We start from the raw sequence: 9,554 nt of genomic DNA on the forward strand, positions 1-9,554 counted from the left end.
AAATTGTATTTTATTTCTTTGTTGTATTTTACTTCTTCTTCAATTATCTTGTTTTATTCATAAATTTAATTTATCTATTTTTTTCTGCAATGTTAACATAGCATTCCAGTCATTAAACTGCAAGACTGTTGAACATTGTCGTGTCAAATGTTCACTCAAACTGGTAAGACTGTTTATCCAAGCTCCAAGATCTTGAATATCTTTGACAACCTTATCCAATCCCTCCTTAAAACTATTGAGAATTGTAGGTGTTAAATGTTCACTCAAACCAGCAAAACTGTTGAACATTTTCTGTCAATTAACCATTTGGATATTTATGAGACTCATGTTGGATAGATTTGGGGAGTTTATCCTGACAACGTAAACACTAATGTGCTATCAAATAGTTGGAGCAGAAGAAGCACTGAATTCGGAGCAATTTCTAATTATGCCTTTGACCTTGAAGATGGATGGGCAAAACTAAAAAGTTACACATAATCCCAAACTTGATTATGATATTGTACTAGGTAGTGGACTAGGTTGCATTTGATATGCCAACTAGTGAGATCCATCACGGGTCAAAATATTTGGACATGTTGGGAAAATTTGGGAAATTACTTGAGTAGGTGATCATAGTGATATGATCGACCCCTTTGTCAGACAAAGTGAATATCAAACTTTTGCATTCTCTCTAATGGAAACCTAAACTGACGGTAATGGATTTCATCTATGTTTGAAATTTGGTTTACAAAATATATTTATATATTATTATACTACTATTTTATGAAAAATGTTTGCAAATGGTTTTATTCCCGAAGTCCATCCGAGCAAAGAGTGTAATATTATATTTTGCATCAGGGGAGAGGTCATTCCCTATAGGCAGTGTTCTGATGATTATGGACCGAGAGGTTAAGTGTAAGAGAACATTACAAGGTCGATTACTTGATGGGCTTTATCTCACATAAGTCTATTATCCTTGAGTCTTCATAGGCTGGATGAATATAATGATCATTTAGGTGTAAATGTTGGCAACTGACTAAGCCCATGCTAATTGGCTCAAGGATTCACTACCTTGAGAAATGAATTCGGTTTAACCTCATCCATAGGTGGGGTCAAACCCTCATAGACTTGTGTGAGACCTTTGTGGGGTTCCACACCATACACTATCAGGCCCAAAGTGGCTCTGCAACACCTAGGGGCATGAACCATTAAAGAAAATTGGTCAAAGGCCCATTACTAATAAGATTAGTTAAGCTTTCATTTGGGTCAAAACTGGGCATGATTCTAAGTATGGAGCACCTATCCACTTAAGAGGATAACACTTATCTATTAAAATAATCTAAATCCAAATCAGTTTTGGATAATTTCCTAATTAGATTAGAAGAGTACTCCATATAAGGGGGTTAAGAGGAAGAGGGTGAACACAATTTGTATTCCTCCTCTCTTCATCTCTCCTCTTCTCTCTTCTCTCCTAGAAACCCTAGTTCGACCTAGGCATTAATAGAACTAATTTTTATCAACTTTCCCACTGTGTTTTTGCAAGAAAAACATTGGAGAGATCAGGCTCACAAATTCCAATCAATCCAAGGTAGTTGGATAACAATTTTGCAGGAAACAATGTTGTGGAATCAGCTTCTCATTCATTGTGCCATCTTTAGTTGGAGGCCGATTTTTGGGACTGATTTTGGGTGTAAGCTACCACTCTTGGAGCTGCGATTTGCGGACTTCATATCAAGTGCAATTAGTTTTAATTTCAGTTTCAAATCTAGTCCTCTTGTCCTATTCAATACAAGATCGATAGAAAATTTTCAAATTTCAAAATCTTTGGGAAACCAATTCCCGGATTGGGTTAGAAAATTTTTTGAAATTCATCCAGTCATTAAACCTAGTCCGGCCATCCATATTTTGGATTTTAACCCTTCCAACAGCCTGTCCCACCATCCTAGACCACAACAACCCCTTCCCCTCAATGAAATGAAAATCATTGATTGAGAAGAAACCTCCCATGAAAAATTCCTACAAAACTTAGGATCCATTTAATTTGTAGGAATACGGGTATGGAATCCAAGTCAGAATGGGCCATTCTAATTTCAACTTGGTTGGGCAGAATTTGAATCTCATCCCCATTGTTGGTAGAATGGCATTTTCTCTTTTGAGGAAATAACCATTCCCTTTCCATTCCAACTGATTTCAATTCCCATTCTGATTCCTGTCTCAATGAAATAGACCATTCTAGTTCTGATTTTAAAGGATTTCAATTCTGATTCTGATTCTGATTGTGAGCCAAACAGACCCTTTAGGGAGTCTTACACCAACAAATTTCCCATAAACCTCCTTTACAAACATTGATAACAAGATCAATAAAATGATTGATGTGAGAGGGAAGTAGAAAAACTTAAGTCCATCACTCTAGTGTTATTTAGGGAGTGTTCATTTTTTTTTTTTTTGATAAATTGAGAAGATGAAGTTGATCAATGACCAGTGTTTGTTTTTTTTGGTAATTAAGTGTGGGTCTTATAGAAACTCAACTTTTAATAAGGAAAATAGTAATTCTTTTGCAACTTATTCGGGAAAGAATTACCCATCTCTCAAATGGATATGTTACTTTCTTGCGAAAGAAGGAAAGTTACCAAAATGACAAAAATACCCATTTAACAAGCTTTTAAAAAATAAAGGATACAGATGGTAATAGAAAAACTTATTCAAGTATATTTCAATAGAAAATAACCCAGGTAATTAAATATGCTTACGTGAATAACACCTCGGACTTTCCTAGTTGAGTAGCTAACAGTAAAGGAACATGTCCCTAGTTACATATAAGAACTTACCTTTTAGTAGTTTCAATTTATTTCAGCTTAATGCAACAAAACACTTGGACATAAAAGTAGTAGAACGAACAAGTCCTTAGTTACATAGAATAACTTCTTTTTAGTTAGTTTCAATTTATTTCAAATTGATGCAACAAAATACTCAGGCATAAAAGTTCACCATGGAAAGTAGTTTTTGTTCTCAATTAAAAATTTTCATTTTTTTTTTAGGGTATTAAGTATTGTGTTCAAACCTCATTTTGACCGGTTACAAAACACGCCATGGAGGGAGGCCATACATTCTTTTAAGCCATGGAGTGTTGGCTTATTCCTCGTGTTCCCTAATGCACTGCACCTCCTTTTTAATTATAAAATATTGATTTAGTATTGGAACCAAAAAAAAACATTGATTTTTATCAAAAATCTATTTTTCAAACCCCAATGTCTTAACACACAATACATCACTGCATTACAAAACATCACGAGGGGTGTGGTGTGTTCAATAATATGTCACAATATCGGGAGTTGGGACCAATAACTTAGCATGCACCACACTTTTTAATCTGGAATACCAAATATACCCTTAATTATCGGGGTTTACTATGATACTGAAAAACTTAAAACAATTTTTTCTCTTTTTATCAATCGTGATAGTAGTGGGATTTGATACCATGTCTTTACTACAACGAGTGAGAAATCCTATCAACTAGATCACTATTCAGTTTGTATAATAAAAATATAAACCACGTTGGTGGTAACCATATTGGCATGGGTAGCTAATCACAAAAATTCCCTCGAGAGGTTTTGATTGGTCAAAACTATATCGATACCAAATTAGCAATATCATATTCGAGCTCCAATCACCTCCCAACAAAAGATGTTCCAATTCCCTCCCAACATGATCTAATACTATATATCTCAACATGAGATTGGGGCCCACCGTAAAAGTGGGCCCTGTCATGTATGAGATTTCCAGTGTCAAATGTTGGATTTTAATCTCATAAGAGATTAAATCCAATGGGTTTGATTGGTCAATTACATGAGAAAATGCACCTAAACACTTGATTGAAAAATCAGTTTTTCTCTTACAAAAATCCAGTTTTGAATTTGTCCCACATTGGAAAATTATAAGTTTTATTTTCAATATTTTCAATAGGAGCTGATTTACATTCCTTAGAATTAGTAGAGGAGAGTATGGGGATTCGATACCGCGCAACGCGCATGCACACATGTGCGCGTGTGTGTGTGGCGCAATGAGGCGCTTTAGAGGCGCACTTTGCTCGCACTCGCGTGGCTCGCGATGGGCAGCTTTGGTTTTGGTGCGTTGCTGACCGTTGATTACTGTTAATGAGATCAACGGTCACGATTCGATCGGGTGTGATCAAGAGGTGCAATTCAAAGTTAACAATCACCAACTGTTAACTACTTTTTAAATAGTCACAATGCTTGAAATTGTGACTATTCAAAGTGCCTTCTCTAAACCAGCACCTACCTTTTCCTCATACCTCTGCACAAATTATTTAAGGAGCATGAATTAGACTCTAAGACACACAATTTCAAAATTCACTATCTCTCTCTCTCTCTCTCTCTCAATCCGGTCTGCTACAATCTCATAGAAGGTTTCTTTGGAGACACTTCAACTTTGCTAGTTGCAGATTCTTGCCCAAGACTCTGTTGTATCCTAAGAACGAATTTGCCTGTGACTCAACAACAAACTCAGTAAAACTGAGTGGGGGCAAATAACACTCTAAAGACAGTGTCTTCAGACACGCCTCAGATCTTCTCCTCCAAAGTTACACTGACCCCATCTTCCCCAACATCAAATCATGTTGAAAGGGTGTTAAAACCCCTTTTATTAGCAAGTGATCTGAACTCATCATTCCCATCCGACAACATCATAGATCTTATCCCCTAATTACCTTACAAATAAAATGAAGCATTAAAATGCATCCTGATTTCAAATGGCAATTTTACAAAACCAATTCAATAGTATCATTACATCTCCCATCTCTTCAAATCTCAAAAGTGAATAATTATAAGATCTTTTATTGATGTCCCAAAAAAGAGAAAGAGAATATTTGATATTTCGATCCAATAATTGGAATTTATGAATTGGTGGATCCAACAATGATTATTGATCCAACACTTTTCATTAAACAACCTTTTGGAATCCACCCACTTAGATGAATAGCATAAAGAGTTTGTGGTAAGGATTTCATTTCTACTTTTGACCTTTAAAGTAATGATATCTCTGATATACACGAACAGGTATATCGGGTGTATTGATACCTCTTAATTTTTTTTTAGTTTTTGGGTTAAATTCTTAAACTATCGCTATGGTTTAATAAATGGATACAAATTTATCATATTGTTTAAGAAATTAAAGTACTCTGAACATTTCTGACAATGAACACAATCACCCTTCACTGTTTATATTCGCTAGCATGTGACACCATGTGACATTTTTATTCCTTAAATACCCTTTGGCCTTTGGTGACCTATTCTTTTGAAAGAGGAAAGAAAGACTTCAACTGTCACAAGAGCCAAGGCGACGACGACTTTAGATTGGGGTTTTTCAAAAATAAAAGGCACATAAATGGGTTTGGATGGTGCGAGCGGCAATGTCTCGGAGAGAGTTTGAAGGAAGTGGAGGAGAAACAGATGGTTGGTTAGAGGATTCAAGGGTGTCGATGTGATAGAAGAGGGGGGCGTTGAAAACAAAACTTACCTATGAGATTTTGGGGGGGCTTTAGTCTATTGTGATTTAAGTCTGCTAACTGGGACGGAGGTGATCCTCGTGGAATCAGAAAATAAGATAGACGATCATGTTGTATTAATGACATCCCTACAATCAGTCGATAAGGGTTGTGAATTTTTTCAGGAAGATCTTCACCGCAACCGAAATCCCTAATGAGGAAGGTTTCTCCTCTATTGTCTCTATCAACAGCAAGCCACCAATAGTCTTCTCTATTACCTCTGTTAGCGGCAAGCCATTACTGTCTTCTCTTTAACTTCAACAACCTCGATTAGAAGACAATCATCCAGAAGCTTGAGATCTTTGATATCGTTTGTTTCAAGAATGCCCACAATGTCATCCAAAAGGAGATGATGAAACTGAGAGGAAGAAGAAGGGGAAGGAGAACGGAGATGACATAACTGAGAGGAAGAACAAGAAAAAGAAGGGGGAGAGAGAGAGAGAAAAGAAGAGAAGAGAAGAGAAGAGATTGAAGAAAGAACTTGCAGCCACAGCCCTTGTTCTCGTCACAAGGTGGAAGAGGTGAACTATGATTTTGGGTGGATTAGGTCACCATTCCTGACCTATGAAGATCCTTCACTCCCGTTTGTGATCCTTCCTCATTGTCCTCAGAAACCCTAGTGAATCCCCCGATCTCTTCAACCTCCCTGCTTAGTCCCTATACAAATTCTCACTCTCTGCGGAGCTCACAAATTTCTTTGCTTTAGAAGAACAAAGCCCATGCCTTTTTATTAGAATCCCACCGTAATTGGTATTTCTAGGTTCTCTTCATTGTCACCGTAATTGAGATTTTTGGATAGGTTTTGTAGAGACATGATGTTTCAATGCGCTTAGAGACTTTTCTATTCACTTTCTCTCGTTCGTGTTTTTTTCTCTTTCCAAGTTTTTCATTATTTTTACCTCGCCTCTTTAATTAATGGAAGGGTAATATGGTAATTTTATCTTTTTCGTCAAGATTTAGCAGTTTTGTCCATGTTAGAAATGTCTGAGGTACTTTAAGTCATTTCTTAAATAGGGTATATTTGTGTCCATTTACTAAGCTATATAAGATTAGTTTAAGTGTTTAACCCTTAGCTTTTTCTTCAAATTTGTTTTAGGGGGTTGGTTTAGTCATGCCTACCTTGGGAAAGCAGCCAAATTCCAAAATACCTTTTATTTGGAGTTTAAGGAAACTATTGATATGATATGATACACGTGATATGTATTGTATGGAAAATTTGACCCTTGACTTTGACATTTAAGTCAATGAAGAAGATAAGGTGGGCGATTAGGTTGAATTGATTATAGGTACCATTTAGCAAGTCTTTTTTGAAATATCTGATAGCCAAAAGACATAATGGGTTTTACATAAAGATCTTGGTAGCCCATAGACTGTTTGGTTGGAGGTGCATCTTTCTGCATAAAGACGAGATGAAAAAAAAAAAGTGAAAAAGTCCTATTTGGAGTTTCCCAAAAATAGTCCTAAACGGGCTTCCTGCATCTTTTCGGGGTAGAGTCTTTTAATGGCTAGATCTTCTCTCAACCAAATGGGAAAATACGAAAATGCGACCTGTCAAGCTTCTAAATAATCGATCACTTGCGTGAAAAGATGCACCAAACGGAGCCTTAGACAAGACATTCATGTTCTTTTTTTTCATTTTTATGTGGAGATCAGGAAAAAATTATTTTTCTAGATATCACTTACCCAAAAAATTAATACCCTTTTTTAGGTGAATAAATAACTTTTCCACCTTGGAAAAATTATCAACACTTAGATGGGACTAAAATGCCCCTTTTAAGAGTCATTAACTTACTAATACTCAGTTTGGAAGGAGTACAAATACAAATTTGTAGAGTGCAAAGCCTTATGTTTTGTGTTATTTTGTATATAGTTGTACTGTACATATTTGCATTTGTACTCCTTCCAAACTTAGGCTATGTTTGGTTGTAATGCAAATAAATTTGCATTGATGCAAAACCATAGCAGTGCAACTGATTTGAGCATAAATTTTGACCTATTTTGCTATCAAAATTTAGTTTATTTTGTTTGATTGCAGTAGAAATGAAGTAAATTAAGACATGAAACAAAATAAAATAAAATCTAAAACAAAATTAAACAAGAAATTGCATTTTTACATTTGCACTCCTATGCATTTGTACTAATGTAAATGAATTTGGTAAGATTTGGATATATTGCTTTCTAGTATATAGAGCTTGAGGAAGTAGTAGAATAGGGGGAGATATTTTTGTTGTCTGAGATTTCAATCAAATAATAAGTTTTCTTGGGTGTTCTTTCCTTTAGCTCCCCAACTTAGAAATTTGAATATATCCCAATTAATCCACTTGGGCCATTGGAATATTAATGTAATAAATTCCTTATTTCCCCAGATGAAGTGACAAATATTTTGGGAGCTCCCATTTTCCCTACTACTAATACAATTTCTTGGATTTGGTTACATCACAATTATGGTAAGTTTACATTAAAAGAAGAATACAAGAAGAAGCAACAAACTTCCATGCCAAATATATCCTCAAATCTTAGCTTTTGCCTTCCAAAAATTTGAAAGTTGTCTATTCCTCATCTCTTCCAGTTATTCTTTTGGAGAATTCTTAATGATTTTATTCCAGTAAAAGATTTTCTTTCAAAGAAAGACATCAAAAAATTTGTGTTCTTTGTGACTTGAATGTTGAATCTACAACTCATCTGTTCATGTATTGTCATTATATTCAAGTAGTTTTATTTGGTAACCCCGAGAACCTTCATCTGCAAAATATATTTTAAGGGTCTTAAACTTCATGCATACAAACATTATATAACCAAACTGCAGATAATCCTCTTTTTATGAATATGTTAAGTTGGATAGCCACGACTTATTATTATATTTGGTATGCTAGAAATGACAAATAGGTAAATCCTACCTATTACTCTTATTAACCGAATCAAAATTCTTTCCAATAGTCTTTTAGACTTTTGAATTTTTTGATCCTTCAATAATTCGGCGCTTAGAGGATAAAATTTCACTTACCATAAACCATACTACTGACCTGATTGTGTTTATTGATGTAGGGAAAATATCAGATTGGTTATTTAGTTATGGTTTCATTATCCTTTCAAAAAATTTATCTATTTAAAAATTATTGGAGGTAGAACTAATCGGATTATTTTAGTAATCCAAGTTGAACTATTTGTCATTATGCAGGCATTTTCAGAACTTCAAGACTGGAATGTTTAAGAAATTTGTATATATTCGGATGCTCAACAAGTTGTATCTTGCCATTGGCTTTTGTCTAGGACCAGGAAATTAATATTGAACTTTAACAAAGTTAATTTATGTTTTATAAATCGAATCTTTAACAGCCCCGCCCATAAGGTGTCCCGGATGGCTAAATCTCACTATTTATCATCTTTTGTTATATATGATTATCAAGATGGGATACCGGGGGTGGAGGACTTTGTTATTCTGGTTTCTTGTTAATATAAATTTTAATCTTTCAAAAAACCCCAAGCACGGCCCAATTACTTGGATAAATAACTTAAAAGAAAAGCGAACGGGCTAAAAGAGAATTTGATAGCATAAGTGCGAAGAATCCCTCGCCTTTGGGATGTCCTGGGAGTCTCCCGCATGATATTGGTGCCTGGAATGCGTTGTTGCGTTGTGTGTCTCGTTCATGGAACACATGTAAGCTTCTGAGACACATGGTAGTCTTCGGCTTGGCCATGTGTACTCTTCCTAGTGGTCCACATGATGGTCCCACCCGAGCCGAATTTATGACCATATCATCTTCTTCGGTGTGCTCTTAAGATTCAAGACCGCCGTATTGAAACTTCAAAGGCACTGAAACCAGTAAAAAGCATGGGATGCAAATGGAATAAGAATCAATCGGGTGGGCAATTTAGTAATTTAAAAAGAGATTTTAGAGCTTGCATTTGCTATGGGTGGTTTTAAACGGCAAACTTGACGGCGTTAGTTGTTAACCGTTAGCACCTTCGTTCCCTTGTTTCCTTCTAACGTAAGCTGTTGAGGGTGTTTAAA

This window comes from Nelumbo lutea, chromosome 1 (assembly GCF_056320005.1).
Source record: "Nelumbo lutea isolate HS-2025 chromosome 1, American lotus-T2T, whole genome shotgun sequence".
In the NCBI taxonomy this organism is placed as follows: Eukaryota; Viridiplantae; Streptophyta; class Magnoliopsida; order Proteales; family Nelumbonaceae; genus Nelumbo; species Nelumbo lutea.